The sequence below is a fragment of the Stenella coeruleoalba genome (assembly GCF_951394435.1).
Source record: "Stenella coeruleoalba genome assembly, chromosome: 5".
NCBI classification, from domain to species: Eukaryota; Metazoa; Chordata; class Mammalia; order Artiodactyla; family Delphinidae; genus Stenella; species Stenella coeruleoalba.
Window position 1 is genome coordinate 93,549,921 of NC_137150.1, and position 20,904 is coordinate 93,570,824.

The following is a 20,904-nucleotide window of genomic DNA, read 5'->3' on the forward strand; positions in this document are numbered from 1 at the left end:
TAATAATATTGTTACTTAAAATGTATTTTTCATTTAAGAATCTTAGTGTACATCCTTAAAATTGGTCCTTGTGTGTGAAGACTATGCAAGATTCCTTTTTTGTTTTAAAGAAAATAAATTACCTGAGAAGGGTTCATGAGAGATTTCATTTTTTTCTAGTGGCAGTGAAAAAAACATGTTTAGAAAAATAATGTCTGAAGCAAAGAATGGTTTAAGTGTCAATGCAGAATAAAGTTTAATTGGGGCTGTTTGCTCACAATTAGTTAAATTTTACCTCAGTTAAATTTTGTCCCTGTAAATAAATTACGTGTTATTCTAATTTTAAAAATTATAATCTTGTCCTCTCTCTCCAATTTAATACCTTCTTACTTTTTATAATGAAATCACAGAAATTTGTTATCCCACTGCCATGATTATAAAATTAAAAGTAAACAATCTTCATTTAAAAAAATAAACAGTAGAGAGAATGGAAATAAATGCCTTACCCTCTTTGCTAAAGTTTTATTTTTCCCCCCTCAATTAAAGGGTAATTCATAGTTTGTACATAGTGGTATTATTTAGTGTCTGACTTTATGTGGATTATTTTATAATGTAGCTGCCTAACTTATTATTAAATCAAGACAGCATACAAATGGATAAAAGATTATTTCACTACTTTTTTCAGTGTGGACTTAATGAGAGGCATATAGTTTTTATTATTCATACATTTTATAATTAGAGTTCTGAAGTTCTGTCCTGATAAAGCTAAAAATAAGGAAGAAATATTTGCTGATTGAAAACAAATAATCTTTTTAAATTATCTGTGCATTCACAGAGAGTATCCTAATGCCTAGAATATATGAGATAAAGAGTAGTACATCTCTTAGTTAGCCACATAGTGTATAATAAAAAAAGTACAGGAGGTGAGTGAAGGAAGATTTAAAAAAAAAAAAAGTAGGTTGTTCAGGACTGACTGTTTAGGGAGTAATCTTTAATTTGGGCTGTATAGAATGTGTAGGTGTTTACGGTATTCTAGTTAAAGAGTCAATAAAACAAAGACAAGTATATAGGAAAGAACACTTGACATCTAAGTCACATGTGAGTAGTCTGGTTTAATTTAAATGTTAAGTATAAATAAAGGAGTGTTATTAGATAGAAGTAGAAAAGATGGAAAGAGACAGGGTTATGGAAGGTCCTGACTGCCAGACGAAAGGGATAATACAGGTGTGACAAAGAAACAATAAGAATTAAGCAGATGAGAGAAATAGTTATGAAGACACTTAAAGCAGCTAGATATTTTGTATAAGATAGAAACTTGAAGAGTGAGATTAATTCTACCAGTTAGGAAATTATAGTATACTAAAATTAAGTGCTTATAAACTCATGAGAACTTAAAGCAATGCAATGATGGTAGGAAGGTAATCATGTGATATGAAAATTATCAATTAATAATTAATCTTGAATTAAATTGATAACTAATTGAGTGTAGAAGAACAGAGTGAAGGGGAAAGTTTGCGCTAAGATTTTAGGCTTACCTTCCTGGAAAAACCATATTCAGATATAGTCATAAATGGAAGCGTTAGAAGAATAATCTAGTTTTGACCAGTTGGTGAAGGTAGCAGGTAATATAATGGACTTTTTGCAAAGTCAGCTTTGATGATCCATCATGATATGGAAATGAAAATGATTACTAGACCTCTGCACCTGCAGAAGAGATTCTTGAGGTCTGAGAAGCCACACTCTAAGTGGCTGGGTACTACAGGTTTGCTAGTCAAAGATGAGGAAATGTGTGGAAGAGGGAAAGAAAGATGAGATGAGACATCTGTTTCCTTGAGAGAGGTTTGGTAGTATAGGTGAAGAAAAGGAAGACATTAAATGTGAAATGAAAATAATGAAGTTCAAGTAACTTTTTTTTCTAATTAAAAAAAATCAGATTCTTTTTTGACTTAAAGTCACTAGTTGGATAAAGATTAGTTTCAGTTGGCCAGAGGAAAGAGCTTCTTATGCATCTTTGATATGTAATCAAATTATTGATTAGCATTATCGTGTTTGAATGAACTGTGCCCACTTTTAAGCAGCTTATTTATTGTTTACTTTTACCAGTTATATATGTCAATGACTTCTTAAAATCTTCTACTCACATGACTTTCCTTTGAATAATAATATTTACTCTATTGCCTGGAGTCACACAGTAAGAACATGAAATAAGACATGAGGCATAATTGCTATGTTCTTTCTTTTCTTAAACTACTAACAGGGAAATCCCTAGCTGGTCTTAAAGGCCACTAGGACAACATGTATATATTTCTTTTGAAGCATAAAGGTTAAGAAAAAATGTAGTTCCCAGCAAGCAATGGATATAAACAAGATTAGGACCCCATAAGTGAGTTCTAGCAATCATGTTCCTGCTGAAAACCCATAAAGCTAAGTGTCTTTCAAGGCATGCAATATCCTTTCTAAATCTTTTAGAGCACACATATCATTATACAATTTGGCAATCTTTAAACCCCATGGGGATCAATGTTTTCAGTGTGCTACATTATACTTTGCTGTTATAGAAGCTCTAGGTAATAAATGTTTCAGCATCCAATTTAAAGAATATCCATTATGCAAATATAATAATACTTGCATAAAATTCTTGATGTTACAGTTTAGTATCATGTATCAAGCTGACTAATGACTTCCCCAAATAAGTTTGTTCAAACAAGGGAAAAAATAAAATACTGTTAACTTGCATGTAGCCATTATAATAAAAAGGAATAGGGGCACTTAAATCTCTAGAATATGTCTTTGAAAATTATTTTAATTCTGAATATGATTATCAAGGCATTCTTCTAACTTTCTGATGAGAACATTTTTTTTTTTTCTGCAAGGTTTCTGGCATCTATTTTTCCCTAAAATATCTGCCTATATATCACATGAATATAAATACAACCATATGTAAGAATGATATTAGTATGTATTTGTATATAGACACACACAGAGACACATGCAGAAATACTTCTTACATCCTACTTTCCTCTGGTTAATTGAAATAATTAACTCCTCCTTTGCTGGACTATTCCAGGATGAATATGTTGAGCTGTATGTTAATTTTGTAATGACATGATATTATTAGTTAATAGATCTAATCTCTAAGTGAAAAGATAGGGATGAACTAGAAAAACATAATTTTTAGTTTCTAGAATAAGCACCAAAAAAAAACCTGGTGTATGACATGGGAGCCCCTGTTACTGGATCTGACTTGCCTCTGCAGGGGTCAGTTGGCAGCCCCAGAAGCCAACCCTCTGCTGGCCTTCATGTCTCCCATAGCACTTTGATCCTGGAGAGTTCCCAATACTCCCCTAATATTCACAGCTTCACAACCATTATCTGCCTTGGTTCTTTCAGCACAAGTATTACTGTGCCCTCTGTCTCGGTTTTTTTTTTTATTTTTTATTTTTTGCGTTATGTGGGCCTCTCACTGTTGTGGCCTCTCCCATTGCGGAGCACAGGCTCCGGACGCGCAGGCTCAGCGGCCATGGCTCACGGGCCTAGCCGCTCCGCGGCATGTGGGATCTTCCCGGACCGGGGCACAAACCCATGTCCCCTGCATCGGCAGGTGGGCTCTCAACCACTGTGCCACCAGGGAAGCCCCTGTCTCTGTTTTTGATCAATTGCTCATCATCACAAGAACATACTAGACTCCCAGGCCTTTCCTCACACCTGGAATATAGTGTCTCTCCTCATTGTCTTTTCTGTCCTGTCACTCCCCTAGAACTCCTGAAACTTTCTACTCCATTTGCAGGACCTATTAAAATCCCCTAAATTATTTATCTCTTTTTTTAAGGTTCCCCTGTATCCTTCCTCTAAAGAAAAATTGTCTAATCTAGCTTGGATAAATAATAATTTTTTTACACATACTTTGGATACGCTGGGCCGGAAAATGAGTATTCTGGCATCAAATCACTACCTTCTTTCATGAAGTCATCTAACAATTCTTAAGCACTTCTTGGTATTCCTAGATTCTATAGGTTCTTAGCTCACTGTCTTTCTCCATTAGTATAGGCATCTTCTTTCTTGGTAATTTCAGTACTGATATAGATGATCCAACTAATGCTGTGCAGTCGGAACCATGGCTTTCCCTCTTCCAGTAACTTTCTTGAACTAATGTCCTCCAACTTACTCCATTTTAGTCCCTCCAGCTTCCTTTTGGTTCCTAGGACACACCAGACATGCTTGCACCATAGGGATTTGGACATACTGTTCTTTCTGCCTGCATACTCTCCTGTGCATATTCACATGGCTTGTTGCCTCATCCTCTACAAGTCTTAGTTTATTTGTCACCTTCTTACTGAGTCTTCTCCTTTCTAATTTAAAACTGAAAACTCACTTGTCCCTGCATTCCTTATATTCCTTCCTTGATTTATGTTTTCTCTATAGCACTTCTCACATCTAATGTACTATATATTTTACTTATTTTATCTATTTATATTCTTCGTAGTCTGACCCCCATTTTAAAAATAAATTCCACAAAGGCTGACTATTTTCTGTTCCCTTCACTGTTGTATCTTCAGTTCTAGAAGAGTTACTGGCATATGGCAGGTTTGAAAATAAGAATTAAAATTATCCTTATTTATAAGAAGTAAACACTCCCAGTGTAAGTAAATACAACCAGTGACTTAAAACAGCTTAATTTACTCACTGGCTGATTTATAAATTAATGAATCCATCTTTTAAATATGCACATTTACCTTCTGAGTAATACATTCATCAAAATAAATCTTTGGAAAATTGTTTAAACCATATAATTTAAATGATAAACCTGAATTTGTTACTGTCTTTTCAGTCTAACCATGAAAGTTCATAATCAGAATGGAATAGTTATGTTAGAGCAGGCAGATAGCTAGATATGAGCAGAGAAAGGGGGGCACAGGCCAAGTGGCAGGAAACCATGCATCTTGTGAACAACAGGGTCCTTGGGTAGACAAAGAAAAGCCGGAACCTCTGGACTGACAGGAAGCCATACAACTTGAGGTCACAGGGGTCTTAGAGGCAGACACAGGAAGGTGGGAAAAGGAGGGAATCTCTGGCATTTGAATGTAACCTTTTGCTCATTTTGCCATCGTTACAATAAAATTAGCCTTGCAGATAAGAAGTACCCATCATGCACTGATGCCATGACACTTCCAATGAAGACTAAATAAGGACAAAAATTCCTCCTCCCCTTGGGAAGGTGGAGCTGGGATGAGAATCAGGGAATATGACCCAAAACCCCTCCCTCCTCAATGAATATCCTGCCCCTTCATTTTCACATCTCATATAACCAGCCTGCCAAAGAAACTCAGGGCAGCTACTCAGCTGAGTCTGCCTGCTCTCACCTTGGAGCATACTGTTACTTACTAAATCCTTTCTTTGTTTTCCTGACCTCTGTGTCTTGTCTCTGAATTCTTTCTGCGATGAGTCAAGAGCCTACTCTCCGGTAACAATTATATGATGAGTAAATTATCTAATGAGTAAATAATACTCAACAGAACCAAATAATACCATCTTCCAAAATGAGAAGGAAATAATAAACAAAAATATATCATTTTTAATGCATCCTTCACTTTCTAATAAATTATAAAAATATCCAAATGGAAACCAACCAAATTATTTGTGCTCAAATAACTCAGTCCCTAAGAAAAGTCTATAGTTTAACATAAAGGAAATCTTTCTATACTTATTTTAGCTAGATGGATATGAGTATTTATAGAAAGCTAAATGGAACTATAAATTTCCTAGTACTTATAGAGTCATTGAGATAAAATTCCTAACTAGGAATGTACCTAACTAATAATATCTCTGCCAGCAAATAATATTCAGATTTTAAAGATCCTCAGTTGTATATCCTTCTACCGTAGACTCATCCAAGGCAAATTTGAGTTGTTTACCATAATCTCTACATCTCTCACTTTTAAGCTTGTTTTCTTCTTGCCCACTATAGCAATTGATAGTCTCATGCTGGGCCCTTGGTGCCTTAGACCCGAGGATGCAAAATTTGCAAAATATTAGGATCCCAGTTAAATTTAAACTTTAGTAAATGGCATGTATATTTTTAAGTCTAATTATATCTCAGGCAATATTTAGAACATACTTATTGTACTAAAGGTTATTTACTGTTTCTCTTAAATTAAACTTAACATCCTCTATTCTATTTGGCAATTCTACTTAGGTCTCCTACTTATCCCCAAGTACTCCATATATGTATACTTTTACCTCTAACTCCTCAAACTTATTTATCTGTGCCATATTTTCTTAGAGGCCTATGGGATATTGCCTTATGTGTCATGTAGTCCAGTCCAGTGTAAATCAGAATGTGGGTTAATAAATGAAGTAGATAATTTAAGTCTGCTAATATTATAGATTAGGCAATTAATTACCTATACTATTAATCTTGTTTGCCTTCCCTGAAAATCACACAGATTATAAAACACATAAAGGACTTAATTCTGTATTTTTCTTTAAGAAGGATTTTTTATTAAAAATATTTAGCATTTAGATATGTTTGTAGCCAATTAATATGGGTAATTTTGGTTTAGTGTAAGAATGGGTTTGGGAGTAGAGCAAGGCTATTTTGGTGCTCCTCAAAAATTTATTGAAGGCTGTTGCCTTCTTAGTGTCAATCATAACAGCTCTTTAAAAAATGAGTATTATAGAACCTTATCTTGAAAACATTGGAAAATTATTAATAAATTGATTTTTGAAATAAATAAAACTTGACAAATGATAATATATTTAGCTAGTCAATCTCTAGTAATTATTTTTGGCTTCCATGAGTAAAGCAATAAAAAGAACTAAAATCAGTGAACTTTTAAGTTCTTGAGAAGGTTGCAATTGATTAGTGTAAACTAAATGAACAAATATAGCAAAACTATATAATATATGATGAATAAATGTAGCAGAAACATAGATCTACAAAATTGACCTACCAATAGATACACCAAATTGTCTTCAATAGTTTAATTCCTAGCATCTTCGAAAAGGTTCCATTGAAATACAGTTTCCTTTTTATGGAACAATTGTGCTACTCCTTTAAAGAAGCTAAAATAGAAGATAGAATATATACATCTATACACACATATACACATACATATGGGTCATATATACATACATATACATGCATATACATATGTGTGTGTGTATATATATATAGTTGAAAATTTGCTGTAAGAATTATCCCTAGAGTAAAAGTAGGAAGGCATATTTAACTGGACTCTTGAGAGTTTTCCTGGAGTTTCTTCTTTTCTTCACTTCTAATTATCCAATATGTTTGACAATTTTGATTTTTGTAGACATACGTTATAGAGAATGACTGAGTCAAATTATATTCAGTCAGAGCTCCATTCTTTCATCTCTCCTACTCACATAGGCAGACATACACATGCTGCATACACACATGCACAATCTTATACCTGAATAGTGTACAATGCCATTCGTTCCTATTGTGAAAGAGACTGAAACAGTTAACTCTCAAGATTCCTTAAGTACAATTTTAATGGATATGAAAATTAAATACACTTTGATCACATTCCTTCCTAATTTTTATTGAACTCAGATTTGAGACACCATTTCAGCGATTATATATCTTTCTCATCTATAGTAATAACATTCGCATTTTGCATTCTGCCATTGAAACTGTAAAACCAGAGTCTGAAAAAGCCCTGAAATCTGTTCATGATTTTTGGTTCCCTATAAGTTAAAACAACAACAATAACAACAAACAACAAAATAACATTAAGATTTTTTTCTGATACATATTGCTGTTTTTTTTTTTTTTTTTAGTATACCACAGGGCCAGTGCCTCTCTCAATTTAGAGCCTCAAAGAAGTCAACAACCCTTTAAGTCCCAGTGCAGGTTTCCCATCTGTTGGGTGAATGGACCTCAGAGAAAACTGAGGTAAGTGCTGGGTTTAAAGTATGGCAGAAATAATGGAGATTTTAAAGCAGTCGTCACCCCTCCAGCAATACTGATGTTCACATAACTCACAGAATTCTTTCTATCCGTCATTTTACCTTCAAAAACTGTATTTCTCCCAACAAAAAAAGCCAGGTTACCCTTTTTGCAATTACTGTGACTTGTGTTTCTTACCCTCCTAGAGGCATCTTTCTACTGGCAGCTTGGGAGCTGTTATCACTAAGTTGGACTAAGATGCCTGCTCTCAGGGTGCATTTCATACCTTCAGTCTTATATAAACATCCTTAACAACCCTCTCCCTGCCTCCTGGTATTGACATCAGACTGATATACATACCTCCCACAACCAACTGAACAATACATTACATTTGTGACTAACTTGGGAGTTTCAACTATTGTTTGAAGCATAGCTTTTAACTCAGTCATTTATGTTTTCAGTTTCAAAATGGTTAGAAAACTCACTAGACCCAAGTATTTTATTAATTTGAGATAAAATCGTATAGACAAACAAGTACAGTTAAATAAAGCCAGTAACATCAAAGGGATAATTTTCTATGTAGTCATTATTTTTACAAAACTCTACTCTGTTCTCCACTTTGTCTCCAGTGAAGTGCTCATGTAAATATACCCTCAATCAATTAAAACAAATATTTCATTGTGGGTTTAATTTGGATTTCCCTGATGATTAGTAACATTGAACATTTTTTCATATACTTGTTGGTCAGTTGTATGTTTTCTTTAGAGAAATGTCGATTTGAGTCCTTAGACAAGTTTTAAGTCTGGTTATTAATTTTTTGCTATTGAGTTGTAGGATTTCCTTATATACTTTGGAGATTAAAGTATCATCAGATATTGATTTACAAATGTTTTTTCCCATTCTATAGATTGTCTTTTCACTCGATTTTTACCTTTGCTGTGCAGATGTAGCTGGTGGAAATGCAGAATAGTATAGTTGCTATGAAAATAGCATGTCAGTTCTTCAAAAATTTAAAAATAAAACTACCATGTGATCCAGCAATCCCACTTTTGGGTGTTTATCCAAAATAATTGAAATCAGAATCTTGAAGAGATATTAGTACTTTCATGTTCATTGCAGCACTATCCACAATAGCCAAGATGTGGACTGCTGTACAGCCCTGTACATATCGTGAACAATAATATACACTTAAAGACTTGTTAAAAGGACAGATATCATGTTATGTGTTCTTAGCACAATAACGTAAAAAATAATACACATGGATTATTTCATGTTTAACACTAGAATAACTACCACGTTAATACAGAGGTAAGAAAAATTTATTGATTACGTGTGGATTTTTGGTCACAATATATATTGTCTAATTGCTAATAGGAAGTTATTAAATGTATTATTAAAAGTTTATATTTTTTCATGCATTATAAAAACCATTTGCAGATGCAAACAAAATATGTTTTTATAACATGCATTTCTCCTTTTTATTCTGGAGACATGATTAATGTACATGTAAGAATTGTTTGGGCCATCAAGGTTTTCTTTCTTTTTTTAACATTAAAATAAGTTTGACATAGAAAATCATACATGTCACAACCACATTTGGCATACAAGGTGAAAACTTACTGTATTCCAACTTTGTATTAAAATTTAGGAATACAACCTAATGGGGGAAACAGACAAAAATAAATAACCAGTCAAATAAAATAACACATTGTGGTAAGAGCTAAGAGGAAAGAACCAGGTAGCAGACAGTGAGTAATGGTGAGGGAGTAAGAATGAAGGAATAATAGCTTGATTAAGACAGATTTTCTTTTGAAAAGTGCGGAAGCAGAATTTCAAAGTTTAAGAAGGAAAGTTATATTAGGATAAGGAGGGGAGGAGGATTCCTGAAGCAAGAAAAAGCTTGGTATATTTGAGAAGCTAAAAGTTCGAATGGCTAACATGTAATGAGTAAATGGGAGAGTAGCGCTATACCAAATGAGACATTGGTACAGACCATGCAGGGCCTCTCAGGTCATGATAAAGAGACCATATTCCCTTTTTTGGTATTATGGTTAAAAATTGATATAAGAGAGTGACAGTATCAAGGTATGTGAATGCAGTCGTCCCTTCGTATCCATGGGGCATTGTTTCCAGGATCCTCTGCAGATACCAAACTTTGTGGATGCTCAGGTTCCTTACATTCAGCTGATCTAATGTGGTTGGATCCATGAATGATGAACTTGTGGCTAGGGAGGGCCATCTGTAGTTGGAAAGTTTACCTTACTTGTAAGCTTATAAGTTAGCCTATCAGAGTCAGGTAGAAGACTACTACTGGTAGAAGACTTGAGACTTGAGTCAGAGACAAAAGACCTTATTATTCATGACACAGAAAGTGCTATGAGGATCAACATATTTGTGCCAGTTCCCCTTGCCTCTAATTTCCACAGCAGCAACACAGGTGGGCCCAGAGAAGGGCTGGAACAGGCAATGGATTGTGTTGCAGGAGAGGGACCCTGAGCTTAAGGAACAGGAATCTTTTGTAATGGACATTAAGAAAATCTGCCCTTTTTCTCCACAAAATGACATGATTTTTATTATATTCGACAGTAAGCATGCCTACTCTGCACTCAGTAAGAGTCTTTCTCTATCTTTGCCCTATAGACATCCTTGAAAAGATAGTCTAGAGCAAAGGGAGATGAGTGTCTCTGCTCACAAGACATACAGACATGCAGGAAACCCATGGAGAATTGTCTTACAACAGTCAGGCTCTGATGTATGTTTTAGGCAAATCACTAAGGTCATATAGTAGAGAAAGAATTGAGAGGAGGCAGGTGTTTATGTAGGGTGACCACTGGGATGTCACTACTTTGTGACAGAATGTACATGGGCTTCTGTCACATGTACAGATAATTCTTGCTTGAACTAGGCATCTACTTGGGAAGGTGGACAAAACAATGTGTTAGTATATATTTTGGAGGTGAAATTGACAAAATTTGTTGATTAGTGCTTGATTGGATATGTGAGATAATTCACAGGGAAACAATTTATTGGTATAGAGATGATTATGTGATAGAAGTGGATACAACCATGTTTATTTAATCAATCAAGAGTTGAGTTTTGAATATGGTATGCTTCAGATAAATGTAAAGGAATGAAATGGATATGTACAAGTTGGAGCTCAGAGGATAGGTCTTGGTGGAGATAATTTTGGAGTCAACAACTAGATGATGTATGAATCCCTGAGCTTGGATGAAACAACTTGAGGAGAAATTTATGAGGGAAGACAAGAGAAAATTCAAGTGAATATCAAAGAAAATCAATTCTAAGATATGATATATGAGAGGTAGTATCTGAAATTTTATGAAATAGAAGTAAAAAGGACAGTTATTTTGTCAGAAAACAAAGTAAGTTAGTGTTGCAGGAAGTATACAGACATCTGGTTCAAATGGTCCTGATTAACAACTCTCCTAGTCATGAATTTAGAAAGATTAATTGAGTGAACTTTACTAACTAGAATAAAATTTATTTTTTCCTCAAAAAAAAATTCATAACTGGAATAAACATTAGCCAAGAAATTAAGAACTACAGGTGGAATTGTTACAGATTTTAAAATTAAAATTGCCCATCTAGCATCTCTCTACAACCAAAAAAATACAAAAGACCATTACAAGTGAAGTGCAGTATGTTATAAACCATGTGAATGTAAAAGTAATAGTATAGAGAGAAGGTGGAGGAGCCTGTTAAAGTGGAAAAACAGGTGCTAGAGTAAAGACGTTGATTTCTTATTCTTACATGGTAAGAAATCAAGAGACACAGTCTGAAAAATAATGAACAAAAGTTAATATGTCTTATTTAAAATTCCAAAGAAGCAAATATACAAATGATAAAATATAACTAACAAAATTAAAGCTATCATAGTATAGTATCATGATGCTACCTTCCTGGCTTTGATCATTGCACCGTGGTTATGAAAGGTATTAACATTAGGGGAAACTGGGTAAAGAGTACAGGAACTCTATTTTTGTAACTTTGTCTAAAATTATTTCAAAATAAAATGTTTTAAAAATTAAAGGTATCAGTGATATGAGAGAAGGGACAAGTATGCTATTCCCTCATGTTATATTAGAATCTATAATAATGTTGATTACCTACACTGCCCATTCCCATTATTTTCTTCCTATTCAAGTATCAATACTGTTAATGTATTCATACATTCTTTGAACCCATGTATCTTAGAAGCTGACTCCACTGACAAATCCAGAAAAAGCCTGCATTAGTCAAAGTGTACACCAATTACTCCTCGAAGTAATTAGTTCAGGAATGAGTGTATGACTTAATCCTGACCAATGAGCAATAAAAGGAAGACTATTGAGGGTCTTGTGAGAATAGTTCCACTTCTAAGAGAGACTACATGACAAGATGTCTTTTCTTCTTCCTCTGGATTTTATGTGAGTTATTTGATGCCTAGAACCTGAGTAATCAATTTGCTACCTCTAAATATGGAATAAATGCTGCAGAGGTGGAACAGAATAGAAAGAACCTGGGTTCTTGATAATATAATTAAGCATCTAAAATAATTAACCCTGAGGTCTGTGAAATTATGAAATAGTGAAGTTATGTGAAATAAAATAATAATATACTATATTTTAAGCCAGGTTGAGTTACATGCATGAAATTGAAAGCATTATAACTAAGGGAATTTACCAGTGGAAACTATGTAACGGTGGTAATTCAAGAAATGAATATAGAATTAATTGTTTAGAATTCTCTTGGTAACCAATGAATAATTTAAACAGAATGCCTAACTCTAGTAAGTGGGGCTAGAATAGGATGAAGAGGATTTAAATTTTTTCAACTTTTCATTTAATGTCATTCAGTCCTGTTTGATTCTTCCTCTATAAACCACCCCCACCACTGTGCATGCTGTCATTTATATAAGATGCCAGATATTGAGGCCAAAAATAATAATAATAATATATACAAAGTTAAAGATAAGAACCAGATTGTAAGAAAGGGTTTGCAACATAATTCATAGTGATTGGATTAATATATGTATATATAGACTTATTATTACAGAAAAAGACATCTAAGTATAAAATTGGGTAATGGATGATAATTAGCAACTTACCAAAGATTAAATGCAAATGCCCAATATACCTATAAAATGGTACTCAATGTCACTAATAATCAAGGACAGTGAAATTAAAACAATATTGAAGCTTTTTTAACCCATCAAATGCCAGTAATGTCAAAGACTACTGTTATACTTTCTTGACCAGAATAGACCAAAATAGAAAGACAAAAATTCTTTTGACAAGAGGGTTGCTGGTTACATCAACCCTTGGTTACATCACTTCTGGAAGCCTTACTAATCCCTCTCAGCACTTCCTGGAGCAGGTTTTGATTTTCCCCCATAGTAGATAAAGGGGAAACAGAGGCATAAACATGTTAATAAATGTTCTCAAGTTCATATAGGTCACAGTCAATGAAGCTGTGATTTGAACATTTTTTTTCTTCGATATAAAACCTCTTGGTTTTAACTATTGGAGACAACCTGAACCCTTTGGCTAATATTTACATAAGAATAATTCCATGAGAGGAAGCCTCTAGGCTCCTCTCTGCTACCCCTCACAGAGGCTGTTTGGGCAGGGACTAAGCATAATTTATGCAGCTCCTCTAAACTCTTTTTTTTTTTGACTCATCTGTTTACAGATAGGAAAATCTAGTCTTCTAATGCAAATTGAGGAATTTTAAAATTGATATTTTATTTCCCTATTAGTTCTAAAAGGTACCAGAAGAAAAGTATACCATCTAATTTTCCCTGAAAACTCCAACATAAATCTCTAAACATTTCTCCCTATAGCTTTTTTTTCTCTCTGAGAGGAAAACAATTGGGCTGATAGGTAGGAACAACTAAAATATCAGTTAGATGGACATTCAAATATTTTTTGAAATTTTAGTGCTAGAGCAACCTATTTTTTATAAAGCTTTTAGATAGATTAATTACTCTAGGAAAATTAAAATAGTATGCGTATTTTTATTTTTCAGGGTTATGACTTAGGTCACTATTGTCTTTAATAACTCCTTCAGTTGTATTGATTTTATATTTGAATGTAAGGGTAATGTCTGCTTTTCTTCTTCCTTCTCAGCTTCCTTCTTCTTCTCCCTCTTTCTTTCTTAAATTTATGAGGTCCATTTTGTGTTCTGTTTTATAATTTCAAATATTTACAGATATTTCCCTAGCAAAATATTTACCCTTGGGCTGTTCCCTTTAATGAATTGCCAGACAATAGACTAGTACAAAATATTTTTGCCTTGAAATATTTCTTAAATGGCTGTCATTACATTTTTTTTCACTTAGAAGCTCATAGGTAGAACTTTAATTAAATTAATTATATTTCCTTCCTCATCTTAGTTTCTGAAAGTTTGAGCAATACTTAGAAACTATGTAGTTTGAAATGAGTATATTACCTGTGTGGTAAGCCTGAAGATTTTGGAAGTGATCAAGGAAGAGACAGGACCACAAGAGGCAGTAATACATGGCAGGATTTGTTGGTCAATGCCTGGACAGGGCTTCATGAGGGTGAATTTGGCATGAGGAACCACTCAGAAGGGGAATAGGGCAAGAGACTGGACCTCCTCAGAGAAGGGAACATCAGAGCAGGGCAAATACGTCTTGGTGATGTCAGTCAGAAGTAAGGCTGGGAGTTTCCGGGTCAGAGTTTGGAAGGGCATTTGTGGTTTGGGATCTTTTATAGACACAGGGTTTGTCTTATCAATGGTTATCACATATTGGGCAAGTTTTGAGGAGTATACATAGTAGACAGGCTCTAAATGGCTAAAAATATGTTTGTATGTGTAAGGTCGGATCTTAACAAACGGCACCGCGAAACAGAGGAAAGCTTCAAGTGAGCTTTATTAGGGAGCGCTCCCGAGCGAGGTTCACTGGTCCGAGAGAAAGGGGCCAGAGAAGTCGCACCCGGGCGAGGGTTGGGCAAGATTTTATAGGGGAAGAAGGGAAAGGGGTGTGGTGAATCTGGGAGGGCGCAGGGTATTCCTTATTTGGTGGTCTTTTCGGGTATCCTGGGGAACCATTAGTCCCGCCCCTCGAAAGGCGGGAAGGCTGGACCAGGTGCAAAGTCCCCAGGTCAGTTTCTGGTACTGGGTGGTCCGGAGAGTTTCGGTCTGATGCAACCTGTGAATCTGATTGTGTTCACCTGCCTCGGGCCAGTTGGCCTTACAGTATGGACTATATTTAAAACAATTTAATGTGTAAGAATTTGAGTTTGGCACCTGTAAGCTTTGGGCTAGCAGGCTTGGCTGCTGTGAAGAAATAAACAGTGTGCGGCCATTTAGGACAATGCATCTTTGGCCCATTTATGTAACAACCTCTAAGTGTGAAACAGGAATATAAGCATAATTTATTTTGTTTCCTTCTCTATTTATTGAATGAGTTAACCTGTACTGAATAATAGGCATGTCCTTTTAGGAGGCGCATCATGTAATTTTGTCATTGGTAAATTCAAAGCAGGCAGTATACATTATTTATCATAAATGATTACAGGTTAAACTATTTTGCAGCTATAGCACAGGGCAAATTGTTAAGAGTATCAGTAAACTATAAAACCATTCCCTGAAGCCTGATATCCTGGCCAAAAATTTGGAAAGGGTTTTTGCTTACTTACTGATACAACTAAGCTTCAATATTTAAAGAGGAAAAAGGAAAAGCCCAGAATGAAATCGTATTTACACAGTGCTCAAGGTGCTAGGGAAGAATGTATGATATTACTCTTCTGTAATGTTCTCTGAAAAGGTCTGGGTTTTATAGAGAAATTCAAGTCGTGGTGCAAAGGGAATGGTGAAACTGGACAAAGCAAATTCCCTTTTCTAAAGGTAAAATGATATGTTACTAACTCCAAGAAAATTTTTTGATTTATTCATTAGAAGAATTTCTTGGTGCATATAAATGAGTGTTGTTCTATTAGTTCTTTTATGCTTTAGGAATGAAATTAAAATTATTTTCAAAGTAAAATTCCATTAGAAAGCGCCTTGCTGTAACCACAGATTTGGATTATTTTAGGGCAAGTACTATCTCCTGTACACATGGGAATTTAGTACAACTCTTTCCATAGAAAATATTCCCTGCAATATAATAATGATGCTAGATTGTAACTTGACATTCAGTGCAACACAACCTCCTTTTCTCTGTTTCATTGGCCAGAGTAGAGTGAGGCTTTTGTCTTGCCCAGCATCACTTTAAGAAACCACCCTTTCTTTTCCCATTGTTAGTTCAAGTGGTTTGGATGGAACTAACTATATTTCAGAGATAAGACTGTGTCATTGGAATTTTTTGGTTCAACATATTAATTATCATATAAAATTAGTCTTGTCAGTTGAGTAGAAATTTAGCCCTTTTGTGAAAGGGTGAAGGAAGAATCAAAATGTGTAAGAGAGAGTAATATTGCTTTTCCTTTTTTGACTGGGAAGGTGCATGGTTGCTGCCTTCTCACATAGAAGGGAGATAATGAATGGAACAACACAATCATACAGTATTGAATATTAGAGTGGATTGGGTCCTAGGAATACACTAATCAAATATCTTCAGTTTACAGGTAAGGGAACTGAGGCCCATGTAAGGAGCTAGATAACTATGAGCCATCCTTGTCATGTGACAATGTTATAAGCATTATTGAAAAAACCAAGTCATTATGAGAACTTCATCTGTATAAATTATCAAGAAAGTATGACATAGGAGAGTGGAAGAACTGGAAAGAATTTTCTGGTACTACAAGGGTTAATGGAATATAAAGTTTTCTTTATCATAGGATATACACTAAAATTGAGGTTTGAAGGTAATAAAATGTACTTGTGGCATTTCAGTATAATAAAATACAACTGTTTTTTAGAATTTTTAAAGGAGTATAGTTGATTTACAATGTTGTGTTAGTTTCTGCTGTACAGCAAAGTGAATCAGATATACATATCCACTCTTTTTTAGATTCTTTTCCCATATAGGTCATTACAGAGTACTGAGAAGATATCCCTGTACTATACAGTAGGTCCTTATTAGTTATGTATTTTATATATAGTAATGTGTATATGTCAATCCCAGTCTCCCAATTTATGCCCCCCCATCTCCCCTAGTAACCATAAATTTGTTTTCTACATCTATGGCTCTATTTCTGTAAATACAACTAGTTTTGAGAATAAAATCAAGATGCCAAAGGTAAAGAATTTGGAGACACTACCTGCACCTAGTAAGCCCTCAATAATTAGTACTTCCTTTTATCACAGTCTTTTCCACAGCAAACAGACAATTCTTTTTAATTACAAACTATTATTTTCTTAAATAATCAAGGACATGATAAAGTCAACACAAACCATAGAAGGTTATTATGGTAGATATAGAATCTTTGTTGTTCTAGGCAGGTTACATCAAAAAAAAAATTAAAAAAAAGAATAACCCTTTATATTTGTAGCTGAAGGCAATAAACAGTTAGGAAACAAGCACATTGAAATTACCCCACTTTACAAGATTTTTTTTTTTTTTGCGGTACGCGGGCCTCTCACTGTCATGGCCTCTCCCGTTGCGGAGCATAGGCTCCGGACGCGCAGGCTCAGCGGCCATGGCTCACGGGCCCAGCCACTCCGTGGCATGTGGGATCTTCCCAGACCGGGGTATGAACCCGCGTCCCCTGCATCTGCAGGCAGACTCTCAACCACTGCGCCACCAGGGAAGCCCTACAAGATTTTAAATACTTCATAATTTTCAAACTCAAGTATTATAAACCAAGGCAAATAAAATTCATTTAAAAATTGTGTCCTTCATTGTGCTCTTTCATATTCTGGAACAAACTGATGTTTTACTTTACAACCATCTCAGGGGGTTCATGAGGTTAAAACTAAGTTTTTTAACCTTGTTATAATATTATTAACATGCCATGCATTCATTGTCACTATCTTCAAATGAATCAGGAAGTAAACATTTTAACATTTCTGTTTCTGTTTCAATTTTCAGTATGGTAAACATTAATAGTTATGATACATAAATAATGCTAGCTCCCTGGGGTCCTCAATAAGCTTGAAGAGTGCAAAGGGGTTCAGAGACCAACAAAACAGTCCTTTAGGACAAAACTAATATTTTCCTTAACAAACAAATATGTGCAGAGTTGTATTTCTCTGAAATTCTTGTTCCTAAATAGAGTTTCATTCACATATATTAATCATAACTTTTAACCCAAGTAATTTCAATTGCACAGAAAAAACTTTGAGGAGACAACTGGGGTTACACAGCAGCATCACTGAAGTCTTGCAGAGCTCATAAATACAACACAACTTTCTATAGCTATACTTCATACAACTCCTCAAAATGGCAAAAATGTGCATATTCTTTAATAGACCCAAAGTCTCTCAGTAGCATATAAGAAGAAGCAAAAACATAGAAAGTTAAAATTATGCTTAGTAATTAATGTTTCATTGTTCTGACTCAGAAATTATTCAGGTATCCAATGAAATTTCATTAATTAATTCATTTCAGACAATTACTTAGGAAATACACAAGTTCTCTTTGTGTGGCCTGTGGAACCTGCTTAACTTTCCTAGCACTTTGTCTCTCGCTCTTGATAATGGGGATAATTGCACAGTACTTGTTACTTATGTAGCATATTGAATTCCTGTTGCTAAATGATATAGATCCATGGGTTTAAGATATGTCCATGCACACAATATTATCATTGACAATTTAAAGGTTTTTCAGTTTCACAAAGAGTATCTTCATGATCACTTTGAAAGATTTATAAGGTTTGTTTTCATCAGGAAATTCTTGTCTGAGAATTAGCATAAATAGTGCAGGGGAGCCAAGGTGCTGTTAGACATTTTAAGGACAGTACTATAAATGGTAATTACTAGCTTAAACATGTATTTGTTCCAGTGAAATACAACCCTCCATTTACATCTGAGTTCTAGCTGTGAAAGATGACTTTTCTGTAAGCAGGGAGTGGGTTTTTTCCAACACCTGCTACAAATGTATATGAAATACATTAACTCACGAAGAAAACAGTATCATTCTAAAGCCAAATGAAGTGGTGTTCTATACAGTTCCCATGGAAGAATATCCCTTTATCATTTCATCTCACTGTGAGCCTAGTGATAGAAACCAGTGAAGAGAGGAGGCTGATGAATGGAGAAGGTTGAAGAATTGATGTAAATAACCCTTGATTAATTCTTATGTACAAGATTATTAATAATAATATTTTAGAAAAATTTTTAGGAAAAGTTGTCCTAAGCCAGTGGTCATTGCTTTAAAAAGTGATAACCCCCTTTAGAATTTAGTAACAGTATTTTAAAAATGCAGTTACTTTGAAGGAGCTAAATCATTTCATGTGATATGTGAATTGAACTCTGAGTTCTTACATGGGATTGCATCGGGGAAAATCATGAACATGTTGCACTTCCTTTTATGGAAAATTGCCAAATGTGTCAATAGATGCCTCCAAATATCAGGCATTCTTAAATCACACTCTTTCTTGCGTTAGCCCTGACTTAGTAACTTACAAATTTATCGAATAATATTGTTTTCTTTACTTTGGCTAGCAGGTTCATAACTGACTCTGCAAACTTTGTCATTATTAGACAAGGAAATAAGACATTTAGAATTTTAGGGAAATACAATTGAGGTTGAAGTGATTATTTTCCACACAGGTATAAATTTTAAAGCTAGTAAAAGTTTTCAATGTATGAATTTATAAATAATAAATCTAGGAAAATATACTATCGTCTGATATTGCAAATTCTGATTACATAGAGAATAAACTAATAGATTTTTATCAATTTCTACATACAGTTGTTAGTGAAATCTTTCATTATATTTCTGGGAACATGTCAAGAATATGTAATGTGATGATTTACTTTGGAGACTTTTTATATGTTTATTATTATTATTTTCTTTGCCTGGAAGATCACTCATCTTTTCCTCATCTGATTAATCCCTACTTATTCCTCTAAACTAAGCTCAAGAACTTCTAGAAAAAATGGCATAAAAGAATGGTATTCAAAATCTCTATTCCATGAACTCATTGAATTTGCCACAACACTAAAATTAGAGCATGGTGTAAACCAAGTGCTGAATAGAATTTCTCCCAGACATAGTGAAGATGGTATTGTGTTGAAGAAATTTTTCCATTGCCAGCACATAATTCCCATTTCTGCAAAAACAATTCAGTGTTATGTGAAATAGATGAAGAAAATCCTCTTAATATTTCTAAAATTTGGAGGTAAATATTTTAATGGAATGCAGTGGACAATTCGGTATTTTATGGGCATCTTTGAATCAGTAAGAGTCATTTTTGCTGCAATGAAAGCCATTCTGAGACCACAGGAAGTATAAAGTTACAACAAATGGAAAAGTCTGTGGTTAACTGATTTTTACTCTGACTTACTAATAGAGGAATAGAGGTTTTAATAACCCAGGAATTGGTAAGTTTGTTTCTTAATCAAAACAGAAATATTCTAACCCAGTAAAGTGAGGTCTAAAGTGTTATTTGTAACATCAGAAGGACAGGTATTCCTACCCTAGGAGAGATTTTATCCTCAAATGGCAACATTTTTCAGAAAAATTATGTGCAGGCATAGCAATATCACCTGCAAGCAACAGGTATTGCCCCGAACAAATTTCTTCCTGTCATCGTACAAAGAACTCTCTGTAGGAAAGCTCTTAAATAAAGAAGAAAATTTCAGTTAAGTGAAAAAATTTTAATTTCTTCCAAATTGGCTAGCACAATAACCAAGAAAATTGACTATACATGGACACAGTGGTTATCTAGAGCAGAGGCCAAGTCAAATAGAAAACCGATGTAATGAATATTTAAAAAAAATATATATGAAACCAATAAGTTTTAAATTTCCTCCCCCCAAAATATATATTTCATATAGACTGTTTCACCATTATAATCTCAGAAGTGAGTTGGAGTGAAGGTGGTTGGAACATTCTTCTGTGAAGTATAGATTCAGCTAATGAAGCCCAGAAAAACTGAAAG

General features: G+C 34.4%; 1 long non-coding RNA gene across 2 annotated transcripts in view; it reads left to right on the forward strand.

Moving 5' to 3' along the window:
• Positions 1 to 20,904, forward strand: part of LOC307186683 — a 220,581-nt gene that overhangs the window by 74,524 nt on the left and 125,153 nt on the right. The window contains exon 2 of one of the 2 annotated variants that reach the window (XR_013828447.1): positions 7,783 to 7,897. This is a non-coding gene — a long non-coding RNA (uncharacterized lncRNA). Of the gene's footprint in view, positions 1 to 7,585; positions 7,898 to 20,904 lie in introns of those variants that run through there. The other variant, XR_013828448.1, reaches the window with a different exon arrangement.